This window comes from Sceloporus occidentalis, unplaced genomic scaffold, assembly GCF_023333645.1.
Source record: "Sceloporus occidentalis isolate IW3139 unplaced genomic scaffold, rSceOcc1.0.p SCAF_1, whole genome shotgun sequence".
NCBI lineage: Eukaryota > Metazoa > Chordata > Lepidosauria > Squamata > Phrynosomatidae > Sceloporus > Sceloporus occidentalis.
The window spans coordinates 17,082,713-17,099,396 of NW_028316981.1; positions in this window are offsets into that span (position 1 = coordinate 17,082,713).

Consider the following 16,684-nt stretch of genomic DNA (forward strand, 5'->3'; position numbering starts at 1 on the left):
CAGAGGTTGGATGGCCATCTGTCGGGGATTGATTGAGAGTTCCTGCATGGCAGGGGGTTGGACTGGATGGCCCTTGCGGTCTTTTCCAACTCTGTGATTCTATTATTCTAACTAGACATTCATGCCAAGGGGAAACCTTTACCTTTTGCAAGTTATGATCCAACTTGCAAATGTGGATTTGCAGGTCTTCATGCTAACTAACCTGATGGCTGACTGTACTGAAACATTAACTGTTCTAAATCACCTCACTGAATTCAGTTTCACTTTATTCTGTATTTGTTAAAGATTCCTGTGTAAAATAGTAAGCCCTGTTTAATGCATGCACAGGCTATGTATAAAATATTTAAATAAAACCAAACATGTAGCATGCTCCATTTGCTATGCAATGTGGTAAAACTGAGCACTATAAAATAATAATAATAAAAAATTAAGGTGTTCCATTGTCATGCTTCTTCTATCTCCCCGTTTGTCAATAAATCCTGTTGGTCAGGGTTGTGGAGTCGGTACACCAGATGTTTGACTCCAACTCTGTTTTTCTATTGTCTTCGTAAATGACAAATGTATATTATTTAGTAGAGGTTGAGTATCCCTTACCAAAATTTGAATATCTGAAATACTCCAAAATTGTCCACATGGTGGGTTGAAATACACCTTCAGGCTGTGTGTATAAGGTGTATACTAAATATAAATGAATTTCATGTTTAGATTTGGTTCCCATTTCCAGTATATCATCTATTTGCAAACATTCCAAATCCCAAAAAATCCAGAATTGTGCATTTCAGATAAGGGAGACTCAATCTGTAATAACAATTTTATTTTAATAAAAGGGTAGCATAAGACATCACTACCACCCAAATCACCAGACTACTCATAGAATGTAAAATGTATTTGTTTAACTTTTTTGAACAAAGAAACATTCCTAACTTCTTGTGAAAGTTAAATATGCAAAAAAAAAATCTTTTTCTGAAAAGGTAAAATACAGGTATAAAGTGATATATTTGCCATATACTGTTACAACAATATAAGTTTTTATTTTGAAGCCAGAGTCGGTACATTTTGCAGTTCTGCTTGCATTCAACTTCACAGCCCTGATTCAATTGGACACAAATTGCAGTATACCTGCACCTCCTAACAGACGTAGTTTTTAAAGTGAATATGACTGGTGTGTATTGGGTTCTGTTGATGCTTTGGGGACTGGGGTGGTAGTCCTCTTAAGGTTTGTGGCATGGGTATTGCTTTACAGTCTTTGTAGGAAATAGCATTAGACCTTGACTTTGGACATGCAATTTTTTTTGTTTTTGTTTTGATACTCTGCTCTCATTGATACCCAGTGACCATGCTGTCTGGGGGATTTTTGGTGACAGAAACCCCAACAAAGTAACATTTCCAAGTTCTGAAAAGAACAAGCTCACATTTGGCCTCTTGAGATGTTGCTTCAGGATGGTCAGGGACTTCCAACAGAGAAGAAAAGCAAACAGGGCCTGATCCGCTCACAATGATCATAGAATCATGGCGAGATGGCAAAAAGAGAGAAAGCAGCTTGCTGGCTTCCCAAAGAAGGTTGTAGAATTCACACACCCCATAAATTACTTGCTAAGTTTGCCACTGTCTTGAGGGAGCTGATAATGCATCTCTCCCCACCTTATTCTAGTGTCAATTCTCAGGAGCCCTGGTACTGTCCACATTGGAGAACACCAAGGTTTTCAAAAGTACATAAGTTAACAATCTGCACTAACAGACTTACCAGAATTAAGTTATAAAATGCTGTTGGTGATTTTACTCATCCTGCCTTGAGTTTGGGAGACAAGGAAACAGCTGGATTGAGTTTTGAAAACCTCATTTCTTGTCCACCACACCAACAGCTCTTCCCTTGGTTTCTTTTTCTCATCCCCCTATAATCTCATCACCTTAACCTCTGCCTTTTACAAAGTCACCGATTCCTTTGAGGATCCCTGAAAAGGTCCCATGAAGAAGAGCTTCAAAATTCAGTTTCACGGGATCAATGAGAAACATATATTTGGTGGCAATGCAGGAGGACTGCCTGCATGAAAATAACCACACTCATTTAAAAAATTTTTAACCTTTGAAATGATCTAAACAACTATATTCTAATCATGAAAATAAATCTTCCTGTAGCTATTTGTATTTTAAGAACCTGTTGTGATATCTTGAATTCAACAGTATCTGCTGTGCCATCAGTTAATAACTTGATCTGGAATTAAGTTAATGATGAAAGCAGCCAGTCAATACAGCTGAAAAAAATACTTTTTGTTAGAAAAATTGAGGACTTAATTGATTTTAATTAGTTCCTATCACGTGCCACAATAATTCATTATTTGTCCCTGTTTGATAATGCAACACAGACTTTCAAAGCTTCTGATGTTAGGTGAAGAAACAAAACGCCTGCAATGAGAAACTACATTGTCCAACAAAGTCTCCAAGGATTCATCTCTTGAGGAGAAATGATTTTGCCCATTATAGTACAAACACCCCTGATACACTGATAGGATGGGGCTTCTCGAGTTATTTTGTGTCTGCACATGATAATTTTTATATATTTAACTTAGAAGTATATTCTGTAATATCAGGCAAAGTTCTGCTTGAAATATGAAGTAAAATGCAAGGAACCAGACCCGATGAAGTAGCCAGTGGAGCTTCAAAAGTTTTCAAAAAGTATGTTGTGCATTTCTCGGTTGCCCAATAAAGCTATCGCTGTTTGGTGGATTTTTGTTTGAATTTACTAAATGGCCAACACAGCTACCTCGGCACATTTTCTGGATTGTGAGATGCCACATTGTAGCTGCAGCAGGGGAACCCTGAAGAGTGAACCAAGGTAAAACAATTTTTTTTCTTCTCAAATTTGGACCAGATTGGCATATTTTACCTCTACACCTACCAAAATGTTCCTGATACAAAAACATGGTGACTTCTTGAGGAATCCATTGTCCTCTGCCTACAAAGAGGCCTGTGGCCTCACAGGAATGGAGACATTGGATTGCAAAATGAGTCCTTGTTGAGATGCAAATCGACTTTAAATTTCCTGGTTGGGTGGGATGATGCCTAGGAATCGTCCTAAAAACCACTTTCCCAAGCCTTGATTTCATCCTATCATTTAGGAAAGTGTCATGGAGAGGAATGCATATCCAGGGGGGAGGCGTGTTGGCCATGTTGTTGTTCATGTTGTTGGCCATGTAGCAAAATACAATGACATTCAAAATCCCCAAAAGAGGGATACCTTTATTGGCCAACCAAAATCCACAAAATCCTTGCTCCAAGCTTTGGAAGTTCCACTGGTTTCAAAATCACACAGGAGGAGGAAAATGACAATGTTAGTCACAAGGCTGCATTTTGAAGATGTTTCTGTTCTCAGTTCAGGTTTTGTTTTTGGTTTTTTGGAAGGGCATTCATATAGGCTGACCCCTCTTCCTTTTGGCAATGTGGGTACTAAAGGATTCTTAGCAAGACAAAAGCAAATGCTTCTCTTGAGATCCAAGTTGATCCAAATGGTATGCAAAGCCCTGAACATGCTCTTCCTTTTGACCATTATAAGTGTAATGAGTATAATTTTTACAGTACAGAGTTTCATATAGTGGTAGTGCTTAGAGTATTTATTAAGAGAGCCAGAGTGGTAGAGTACTTTGAGTGTTGGACTATGACTCTGGAGACCAGGAAACACATCTAGGGGTAGCCGTGTTGGCCATATAGCAAATCCAATAACATCCAAACAATGCTACCTTCATTGGGCCAACCAAAATGCACAATTACATGTTGCAAGCCTTCAAAGTCACACTGGCTTCTTCCTCAGACAAACAGGAGAAAGAAATTGAAGATATTAGTCACTGGCCTGCATTATGTTTCTGGTCTTAGTTCAGATAGTAGAGAGGACTACCTGGATTCTGGAACCTGGAATCTGCTGGGTTCCAAGGAAACATTTTTGAGTTGCAAATGGACATTAAATTTCCTTGACTTTGAAAATCTCTCAATGACCACATGGCCAAAAAAGGGGGGAGGCGCCACCCTGCAGATAGCCCTCCCCTACCAGTGGCCAACACGGCTACCCCTAGATGTCTTTTTGGATTTCAAGATACTGAATTTTAGCCGTGACAGGGGAATCCAGTGGAAAGAGCCGGTGTAATGGAACCTTGCCATCTGAGGCTTCTGCCTCCAACAAAGGTAAAGCAATTTTTCTAATATTGTGACTGTTTGGCACGCTTTGCCCCTACATCACCTAAAGTTTTCCTGATGCAAAACATGAAGGCTTCTTAAGAAACTCAGTGTTTTCCACCTACATAGGAGCCTGTGGCTTGACAAAGGAAGGAGACCTGCTGGATTCCAAGGAAACATCTTCTTTGAGTTGCGAATGGACATTAAATTTCCTTGACTTTGAAAATCTGCCAGTGACTGCATGCCCAAAGGGGGAGGTGCCAGCCTGCAGATAGTCATCCCTACCATCTGGAGACCAGGGTTTGATCCCAGCTTGGCCATGAAACCCAGTGGTTGACCTTGGGCAAGTCACACTCTCTCAGCCTCAGGGGAAGGCCATTGCAAACTACCTTTGAGCAAATCCTGTCAATAAAACCCTATGACAGGGCTGCCTTAAGGTCTCCATATGTTGCAAACGCCTTGAAGGCACAAAACAACAACATTTATAATGAACATTAATTATTTGCGAGTCGAGGAAGCAAATGGCTGCTTATTGGCTTTTTCTTTGCCCTTTGGAATGGGGGGACTGCATAGGAAGAATCATAGACTTGGAAGAGACTTCCAAGGGCCATCCAGTCCAACCCCCTTCTGCCATGCAGGAACACAGCATCAAAGCACCCCCCGCAGTTGACCATCCAAAGAGATTTGCAAAGAAGGAGACTCCAACACACTCTGAGGGAGTGTGTTCGACTGTTGACTCTCTTTAGGTGGAACACATAACAGGAGAGAGAAAGAAAGAGAGGAACATGGATGGAAATGGGAAAGGAACCCATTTGTAGTTTTGTGGGATATGTAGCCTTCTCTGTTGGAGAGCGCTGGTGCCACAACAAACTACAAATCCCAGGATCACACGGCACTGAGTCATGGCAGTTAAAGCTGTGTCAGACTGCATTCATTCTGCAGTGCAAATGCAGCCATGCTCTTGTCTGTTGTTACATGTACCCAATTTCTTCAATTCTTGTAATGATATTTTATTTATTAATGTCTTGAGTTCTTCTGTCCATCGCTTCTTGTTCTTGCATGACAGATCAGGATGATCTCATTTGTATTATTTCTGATCCACAATACAGTCAGTGGCAACCTAGGCTGACAGAAGCCCAAGATATATTTAATGTGTGCGCTCTGTACTTTTATAAAGCCCAGCTAGGGAGGGTGTTGTTGCTGTTGCAAGGAATAAAGTAAAAGGAGAGCAAGAGAGAACACACACTGTAACCCATAATTCCTTGAAGCCAGTTGCTCCAGGTAATCTTCCTATCTGGCTCCAATATGGGATGTAAACTAGGTATGTAGTTTGAATCCACTGTTCCAAGTCCCAGTCTTTGGAGTAGCAGAAAACAAACTTCTCTTCTCAAGGCCAAACATACCCAGCTCCCAGACCTGTTTCTCTTAGGGCAAAATAATAATAATAATAATAATAATAATAATAATAATATGCTTCTATTGGCCTCACTGGAATGAGTCCATTTACTTCAGGTATGAGTAAATGCCAAAAGGCATTTCCTCCAGATGTTTGGGATGCTCAGTGGTGACCAGAAGTGACATTTCAGTCAGCTGGAAATCACATCTGGTCACTTCCAGATAAGCGTTTCCTGCTGTTTTGGGGATGGGATTGAGAAAAGCTAGTACTCTGTTTTTCAGACCAAACACAATATTTTCAACCCATTTTTTCTAATATAATGTTGGGGTTCTGGGTGGTGGTTGAAAGATAGGGACCAAGGACTGCATCAAAACTGCCCCCAGTTGCATGGACTTTGCAGGCCTCACAATTTGTGTTCCTGTTTTAGCCTAGGGTATGTGTGTGCCATTGTAAGCAAGAATGGGGTAATATAATAATTCTTACCCATCTCTTCCATGGATCGAGGTGGAGAACAACAGCAAATCAACAATACACAACATCAGTAAGCCTGCCTTTGCACTTTCTTCTTTGATCTTCCTTAGTAGTAGTTCCAGATCTGTGAGGTTCTCTGCTGGTATTATGGGATTACCACAAATGGAATAATTCTGATTTTTGGAGTGTATAATTTTCCACATGACCCCAGATGCACCCTGCAATGCAGTCCACCATAATCCCCAAGGCAAGGGAACATGTACACACTACCCAGGTGAGGTCAGCCTAATGGGGCCTTTTGGGAACAATACGCCTAGGACAGGCCCAGCAGGTAGTTTGGGAACTGCTAAATGGGACATTAACACCTTCATTATCAGGAGGAGGATGAGCCTGATGGGCTTAATCAAGGACCCATTCCCACCTTGAATACTGCCAGACCACCCATAGATGTGGAATCACTTTTGCCCAGAGGCTAGATTTGGCTTCTATAAGGTCCCTGAAGTCCTTGCTTAGTGTGCTAGTTTGGAGTTCATAGAGACACTTTGTCACTATGCTCTCTGAATTAGTTCTGACCTGGTCCTGCACTCAGTGACGGAGTCCCATGCCAACTCAACCAATTGGATCCTGAAGCAAGTCTTGGCTTGTGTAAGTACAGTATCTCCATCTGTTCAAACCTCCTCTCTTATTTACTGAGCCTTGTATGAATGTGTGTGTGTGTTAGTGATTTGCTGTGTGATTTTCCCCCAATAAAAGAAAAATTTGATTATAAGAATTCTGCCTCTGCACAATTCCTCTGGTCCAACTCCTCTTGGTTATTGCTGCCTAGCCCACTCTGAGCTGAAGTAAAATCCCCCTATATAGATTTTTGGCTACAATGGTGTCATGAGCATATCTCAGATTGTTGATGTTTCTTCCCCCTATTTTCACACCTCCCTCTTCCATGTCCAAGCCTGCTTTTCTTACAATATATTCTGCATATAAGTTGAATAGATAGGGTGATAGGATGCAGCTTTGTCTGACTCCTTTGCCAGTTGGGAACCATTCTGTTTCTCCATGTTCTGTTCTGACAGTGGCCTCTTTCCTGAGCATAGATTCCTCATCAGGACTATCAGATGTGTTGGCACTCCCATGTCTTTAAGGGGGTTCCATAGCCTTTCATGATCTGTGCAGTCAAAGGCTTTGCTATAGTCTATAAAGCACATGCTGATTTTCTTTTGGAACTCCCTGCTACACTCCATTAGCCATCGTACATTTGCAATGTGATCCCTTGTGCCTCTTCGTTTCTTGAATCCTCCTTGGACTTCTCTCTCCATGTATGGTTGGAGCCTATGTTGCAGAATTTTGAGCATGATTTTGCTCGCATGGGAGATTAGTGCTTTGATTCTATTGTTGCTGCAGTCTCTTGTGTCTCCTTTTTCGTGGATGAGGATGTATGTTGATCTTTTCCAATTTGTTGGCCATCGTTTTGTTTTCCATATCTGTTGACATATGTTGGTTAGCACCAGAATTGACTCTGTCAATGTGGATTGCAACAGTTCTGTTGGAATAGACTTGTTTTTTGCATTTCTTTTATTGCAGCTTCCACCTGTTTTTAGAATCTGGGTTTCATCTTCATATGGCTCTTCATTCCATGTGTAACAAACAAAAAGGTCTAGGAAAAAAGTGTTCACATTGTCCAAAATTTAATGTCCTTCTCTGTATGTTTATCTTGTAGAAAATGCTGGACCATAGGTGCAGTGGTTCTGTGATTTCTAATGATAATAATAATAATAGGTATCCCACCTCTTCAAGCAGATCGAGGCGGCTAACAATAATAAAACACCCTTAAAACACAATAAATCAGTTATCATCATTATATCCCAACCCTCCCAAACCCACCCATCCACAATAAAATACAATTAAATATTAAATAATTGTTACAACAAGGTAGAGGCAGCTCTGGACAGTAGTGGATTCACAGATCCTCATTTTTACTTTCCTAGTGGTCATTCCAACATATAGAAGTTTACAGAATAGAAATCATTCCTCTACCAGACACACACATACAATACGAGAAGAAGACAGGATACAATCTCCACCAGGTTCCCGTGCAAAATAATTTTAAAGACCAGGAGGTAGTTAATCTATCTGCAAGAGGATTTACCCCCACCAACTCCAGGTATTAAAAAGGTTTATCATTTGTCCCTAATCCTCAAAGAAATAGCTTCCAAATAATGATTGAGGTGCAAGAATTATTTAGAAAAATCAAGATTGTAGATTTTTTCAAAACTAATCAGCCTTATAAGGAAAGAGAAGAAGGCAACTTTAGGTCCAAATCCTTTTTTAATCTAGTAACTACACATTATAATATTATTTGAAGATATGATTCTCAAAGGATTAAAATTAGCCCAGGATCTATCCCTTCCAGTGTGGCATAATTTAACACGACAAGAGAATTTGGCTTTAAAGGAATTATGCCAACTTCAAGATGTGGTTTTTAAACCAGTAGATCAGGGAGGAGCCATAGTAGTATGGGAATACAAAGGATTATTTAGCTGAAGTTCATAGACAATTAGGCAACTTCATACACTATGATCTATGCAGTCAGGATCCAACTAAAGAAATTAAGAAATCTGTCTCCGGGATAGTATATGAAGCATTTCTGGATGGATACATTAACAAAAGCATACGTGATGTTTAAAATTACAATCAGAAGAGAGAATAACTGTATTCTGTTTGTCACCTAAAATTCATATGAATAAACCCAGTTCCCGGCAGACCAATCATATCTAGATGTAGCTCTATATTAGAACCCCTCCCTGAATATGTGGATTTCTACGTAAAGCCTTTTGTCCCACAAATATCAGCATATATTAAAGATGGGACACTTTCTACATATTCTGGAACAGATAAAATTACCCAATAGTGAGTGTCTTTTAGTGACCCTTGATGTGGCATCTCTTTAAACCAATATAGTCCATGATGACTCAATGGAAGTGACAGAGTCTACACTCAATAAGAGAAATGACTATTTATATCCACCAACACATTTCTTGTGTACATTGGCTGAGATTACCTTGAAACAAAATTAATTTTCTTTTCAGGATCATTACTTCTGGCAGGTGTCTGGTATTGCAATGGGGTGCCCCGAATTAGCAAACTTATATATGGATGGCTTTGAACATCAATATATATTGAACCAAGATAACATTTTCAAAGCCAACATATTTGAATACAAAAGATTTCTGGATGATATTTTTAACATATGGAGTGGTACAGATACTGATTTATTTGAATTCCATACATATCTAAACAATGTACACATCACTATAAAATTTGAACTAAACATTGATTACTTGTGACGTTTAACAGACATACAAGATCCATTCAGGCAACTGTCCTTAAATATTGGGATTTACTTCAGGGCATTGTTGGTTGTTAAGAAAAACCTTTATTTGTATAAAGGATATCCTGGTCCATAGTAAATGTAACATGCAGAAGGCTCAGTCATGTATTATGTTAAAGAAACCGAAGGGAACTATCCATGTTATAATTGTAGCGTTTGCAGAAATTATGTTAAGACCACGGAATTTCTTATAAAATCTATTTTATGAATAACATGTATATTTGTGATACAAAGGGTGTCATAAGCAATCCAATGTCTATGTAAATTTCTATATGTTGGAATGACCATTAGGAAAGTAAAAATGAGGATCCATGAACACAAAAGCTGTATATTAAATCACAGAACCACTGCACCTATGGGCCAGCATTTTCTACAACATAAACATACAAAGAGGGACATTTTGGACAGTTGAGAAATTGACTGGAACTGGAGAGAACCTGAAAAGAAGAGAGCTTTTCTGGATTTTCACTTTACAAGCCCCCCCCCCCTTTCCCTCTCCCTCAGCTATATATTATCTTTTTGGTAGCATTGTGGCTTAAGCATGTGCAATGCTTTGCACACCCTGCAAAGCAACTTTAATTACTCTGTAACACGTGGTGTAGATTGTAAATCAGGAGGGAAGACAAAGTCCTCCATTTGGAAACATCTACAATAGCCTTGCAATTTGTTTGAGCATCCAGGATACACTAAGTAGGGGGAAGTAACATTTTCAAATAATTTAGAATATTTCTCCAAGTTTTAAACATATATATTTATATATGTTTTCTATATGTTTTTTACAGGAATTATTGTAAGCCTGATCTATCACTTATACTGGATGACTCTTTGGCAATAGGATAATTATTTTGCTGCTACTACAGGTACATTTGTCTGATTATTATTTTACAATATGGTGTGTCTATATGTGAATTATATACTAACTCTACTATATTCCCATTTTTTAGCTTTGCTTACCACTGAGGAAGACTCTTGTCAAAACCCATTTGGATATTTTGATACTTTTTACTTTTAATGCATTTAGGAAGTTTAGATACTCCTTGTCTTTTATGCATTTTAGCACAGTGTATTGCCCTGTTTATACACTGTTTATTTTGATGTAAGGGAATTCTTTGTCATTGCATCATCAGAATATTTTAGACATTAAAATTATTTTTATGTTTTACTCTGTGAACATTTTTTCCCCTAGACCTTTCTGTTTATTCATACTGTTTTGTTTCTGGTTTCGGCTAACACTTTGTTGTCTTGATCTCTTCATTCCATGTGTCCTTCATGTTGTCATCTCTTTTTTATAACTCTTCTGTGTACTGCATCCAACATATTTTTATTCCTTCCTGGTCTTGAATTATGTTATTTTTATTAGTGTCTCGGTCCTTGGTTTGAACTTTACTTTGATTTCTTGAATCTTGTGGAATAGGTTTCTCTTTTGTTGTTGTCTTCAATTTCTCTGTGTTGTTCATTGTAGTAATTTTGCTTATCTTTGTGCACTAGCCGTTGCACTGTTGTGTTCATGGTTCTTAATATATTCCTATCTCCTTTTTGTTTTGTTTCTCTTCTTTATTGCTTGTAGTGTTTTATACATGGTTTCTTCACTTTCCTTTTGTCTGTTGGAAGTGTCTTTGTGCATTCCTCTTTTATTATGTCCCTGGCCTCAGACCAAACCTATGAATAGTTCACAAAAATCTATCAGATGCTCACCTGCTTCATTTCTTTTGCTTAGTCCAAATATGCCTACTGTTCTTTATTCTTTTTGATTCCAACTTTTGTGTTCCGGTCTCCAATGATCAACTTGATATCCTGTATTGGTGTGTTGTCAATTCTTCTTATACTCCTTTATAGAATCTATACATTTCTTCTTGTTCTGCCTCAGTGGTTTCAATGCTTTAATGGCTAGAATTCAAAATGTCACCTGTTCTGTAAATGTCCTTCTCCTGTCATTCAAAGTAGCCATTGTTTCTGTTTGCTCTTTATCCCAGTGGATCTTGATGAGAAAAAGCACGCTAGCACCCTATGTGTGGGACCTATTATTCAGAAGTCAAAGGCCTGATAAATGTGTGCCAAATAAAGTGGTTTTTGGATGCTTTGGGAGTGTGGCGTTTACATGACACATGCCCCCAAAGTGGCCAGAAACTGCACCGCAGCCGTACTAAACTGGGAAATGCCAGACTAAAAATTACCCAGGATAATCAGACATAGCCCTGAAACTGCGCACCTTTGATCCCACATATAAACAGTCAGATGCCAGAGTGGTCCCAGGGGACTGATGTATCCTAACCTTAACCCTAATCCTGCATGTAAACACACCGACACAGGAGCCCTTCTAAAAGGGACAGCCCTTCATAGGAGCATGTGTCGTGTGTGTCACAGGACACTGAAACTTTTTGTACTGGATGTTCCAGTGATGAGGAATTATAAATTATCACTTTCATTTCCAAGCTGGATGTCCATGCACATTGTGGCGCCATCGCTCACAACACCGCATGTGAGCACCGTTGTCCTGTGCGCTATCAACCCTTGTCACCCAGAGGGGGCATAATGGCAGAGATATCAATGAGCCAGCAGAAAATATGGAGAGGGGTGAACTGGTCCTATGTGGAGATAGCTGACCTCATAGCCATATGGAGACAACCCAGTGTGCTGGAACAACTGGAGCAATCCCACCGGAATATTGAGACATACAATGAGGTGGCAGAAGCCATGAGGGCCAAAGGCCATCAACGCACGGGTGAGGAGTGTCGCAGAAAGTGCAAAGGTCTCAAAGAAAAATACCACAAAGTGAGAAAGCACAATCTGCGCAGCGGCCAGAATGCTTCCACCATGCCCTTTTATAAGGAGCTCCACGCGTTCCTTTGTCGGGATTGCAGCATACGACCCAGCAGAGTGGGCACCAGTGCCGAAATCGTTCAGTTCCCAGGCAGCAAGCCAGCCAAAGCCAAAGTTGGGGAGGCCTCCCCGCAGGAAGACTGCTCCCAGGAGCTTTTCAAGGCCACTCCAGGTAACACGGCTCAGGGCCTGGGGAAGGGATGGTATGGGGTCACAGTGGAAGGACATGGCACCGGGTGGGCATGGGACAGCCATGAACCTGATCCCTCATTGCACAGGTGACCAGGAACACCTCCTAGACTTGGATGGAACCTCTGTCAATCAGAGAGCTTTGGACACCTCCTCCATGGACATTATTACACGTGGCAAAATTGGAAGTTTAAAGTGGGGCCAATGCAGGGTCATTCAGGGTTTAGGGACAAATTTGCAGCTGCTTTTCACATGACGACGCACCCAATCTGGGATGAATCTAGGGTGAATGTGAGGTCAATCAGGAAGTAAGTAAATTGGCAAAACTACCGGATTTACAAGTCCATTTTGCTTGCAAATTTACTCCTTTCATGTAATGCCAGCCATGTGGAAAGCAAGCCTCTAATGACTTCATTTTCCAGGATGCCTTTTTTTTTTTTTTTTTTGCCAAAGAGGGAGAATTTTAAAGGGACACACGCTTCCCTTGCTTTCCTCCTCTTTTCTGTTTTCCTCTTCTTTGCAGTCTGTAATTAAGGAAAGAGCTCGTGGGAGAAGGCAGAGAGAAAGAGTTTTGGAAATCCTCCTGGACAGGAGGGAGAAATGGAGGACATGCCTTGAAAAAGGAGGACATGGAATCAGGCAGGCTTATGGCCCCAGCCTCCTCCTTTCCTTCACTCTCTTATATGTGCATGTGTGTGTCTTTGTGTGTGGTTTTAGGAGTTTGCAAAGGGCAGCCTCACTCTGAAACACCTTTTGGGGCTTCTGTGGCAAAGAGGATTCCCCTCCCCGGACCGTGTGTGTGTGCACTTGTGGAAATGACAGTTTTGAGCATGCTCAGAGGAGGTATTTCTAAGCAGGCAATGAGGATTTGTCTGTCTCCTTTTCATAGCCAAATTCGCATTGGGCCCACTTTAATGTGCTTTTAACCTGTTGTTGCGCTCTGTGTGTGATAACCAATAGCAAATGGGATTGCTTTTCTGGGACGCCACCACTTTAACCATTTTTGGGATGGAAGCACATAGGACGTACACGTGATAAGGGCCCATGAGATCATCCCATTGTGAGGAGGGGACCTCCATGTCCTCCATGGCCAGTAATCACTGTGACGGTTTGCCTGTCCTACAGGCTGCTACAACAGCTAGTGATGACAGCCAGGGCAAAGAGGGGGCAGGTGATGGCAGTTTTGAGCTGCTGTGACATGCAGTTGTGATTACACATGGTACACACCCTCCCCTCAAAATACAACTGCATTACACTGCATTGCATGTGCACATGGAAGCTTGTAGTTGTAGTTGGCATATAGCGGGGGTTTGATGTGTTATGCACTTCTGGGCAGGTTCTGCTATTAACCGCATGCCACCATTGTTTCCTGCTATGCTCAGGGGCCTCCAGGGGTAGTGTTCATGGGGGTTCATTGTTGCATGAATACCACTTGCATGGATCCAGACCCCCTAAACAATCCTCCCTTGCTGTTACCTTTCTCACTGGATCCTGGAGAATGTGTTAAGTAGTTCACCAGTGCCCTGTGCTATGTCCCACAGACCAAGAAGCACCCAACTGCACAGCCAGAATGACCTCAGTGGCCTGCCTGGCCGAGATCCAAGGGAAAAGAGTGCGGCAGTCAGCGGAGGTGACACTCAATAGTGCCATGGATCGCCTCATGGAACAGAACTCAGAACATATGAGGGGCCTCCTGGCACATCTGGAGAGGGAGGTAGAGTTCCAGAAGGTGGTGGACGAGAGATCCCTTCAGCAGCAGGAACGCCTCAGTGCCACCCTGGAGGCCCAGACTGCTCTGCTGGCCACCCTCGTGGAAGCCATGAAGTCGGCCCAGGGTGGCATGGGAGTTGTAGGGCAGGGGACAGGGAGAAGGGGCATCCCTGCAGTACAGGAGCAGGGAGCCACTGTGGAGGTAGACACCCAGGATCCTCCACCCAAGGAATCTGTCAGACTCCGAAGCAGACTGGTAATGGCAGAACCCCCTTCCCAACCCCAAGTGAGAAGGCGAAGTTCCCGGCGAAGGAGGGCAGCTAGAGGAGGCAGGCGACCCAGCACCCATCCTCAATGACATGGCTGTCACCACCCAGAGCCACCACCAATGTCACTGCAAGCATCTTCCCCTGCCACACACTAGCCTATCCCTATATATCCCCAAAATGCCCACCTCCCTGACCTCTTACACTACTATGACTTGCTATCCTGCCATCCCATGTGCATGTATGAAAACTGCGTCATTTTAATAAAAATAAACAAGTTTTATGCACAAGTATTTACAGATAAGTATTTACGTACATGTATTTGGCCATGTTTTGGGCAAAGGGGTGGGGGTTGGTGGTTTGGGGGAATGTACAAGGGGGAGGTGCAGGTGGGGGTGCAGGACTGACGGGGATCAAGGTGTTATAGGAGGGCCTGGACAGTGTCCTGCAATTGGAACATCTAGCCCTCCATGGCCACCATTCTCTGTTCCATTGTGTGATATGAAAGGGAAAAAACAAGGGAAACGGGAGTTTAGGAGACAGATGTGGACCGAAACACGCTGTGGCATAGGCAGGGTCCCCTTGTCCCCCTGTTCAGTCCCTCCACTGAATGCACAGAGGTGCCCCCCCCCCCATCCTATTTGTGTGCCAGACTCACCATGTTCCCAGTCCTGCTCCATAGCTTCCAGGAGATGGACAAAAATGGAAACAAGGACGTTGATTTCCCAGCCACCAGTGTGAGAGAAATGTTTTGCTCATTCATTGACATTTGGAAAACACCAAAGAGTCCACACAGGAGAAAAACCTTATAAATGTTTGGAGCGCGGGAAGGGGTTTGCTGATCCATTCCCCTTTTGAAAGCATCAGGCAATCCACACAGGAGAGAAACCCCACAAGTGCTTGGAATGTCAAAAGTGTTTTCGTCATCATTCAGATCTTGGGAGGCATCAGAGAACACACTTAAGAGAGAAACCATATAAATGCTCAGATTGTGGGAAGTGTTTTTAGTCAGAAGTCTTGCCTTTCCAAACATCAGAGGGCCCACAAGAATCAATAACCTTCCATTGCTCTAACAAGAAATCATATTGCACACGAAGCTGTGAGTCTGTCTCTGCAGATTTCCAGGAAGGTAGGAGAAAACACTTGCTCTCTCCCAGTTGGAAAAAAAATACCAACTTGTTATTCAGCAATGTTATCTTTGACCACTAAAGAAAGTACCCAGAAGCTGAACTGCTTTTTATAGGAGAGTTGCTGTTAATCAAACCATCAAGTCAACTTTGACCGATTGAGCGACTTCCAAAGTTGCCCTGTTATTATCAGCCCTGATAACCGTATATACTTGACTATAAGTCCTCATACAGTGGTCCCTTGGCTTACGCGGAGGATCCGGATCCCCCTGCGTAAGCCAAATACTCTGTATGCTCAAGCCGCATTCACTTGAATGGGGCTTGTGCACGCGGTGGTGGCATGGTAGCGCAGTGGCGCAGCGGTACATGCGCGCCATGGGCATGCATCCCATTCATTAGAATGGAATGCGACGCCTCTTGTGTCCCACATGCTTCCACACAGCTCCATGCAGAGTTGAGCATATGCTCAAATCTGCGCCCACTTATAATGCAGGCACATTGTATACAAGTCGAGGGCAGATTTTGGGGCCAAAATTATGGATTTTTATATGGCCTATGGATTAGTCGAGGGTAAAACTTAAGCGCATGCAATGGAGGATGTAACGGATGAAGCAAAGGAAAACAAAGCAAAGAACTTACAAATTTCCAGCAGGCATAACTATATGTGCTCATACTAAAGGCTGGATGGATGAGAAAGTAAAAGAGGATCAGTGCTTCCAGGGCACATTAAACTCTTGCCTTTCATCATATGTATGTATGTATGTATGTGATAATTATATGATATATTATGATATATATGATTAAAATACAGTACTTACATTGACTCAGGGGTTTTTTTTGGGTCAATTTTTTTAACCAAAATGTCTAGACTTACACATGAGTATATACAGTAGTTTTGCAAATTCAGGGCTGTGGTTGTTTATCCAGCTATAATGCACATATAACTGCTCTTTTCCTACTGCCTTCCAGTTTCCTGAGTATTATTGTCTTTACAATACAGAAGTCTCAGTTTAATCATTTTGGCTTCCAAGGAGAGTTCCGGCTTGATGTTCTTTTCTGCCTTTTTGGCAGTCTGTGTTATCTGCAGAACTCTCCTTTAGCACCACATTTCAAATTAGCGGATTATTTTCCTGCCAGCTTTTGCCTCTGTGCTGCT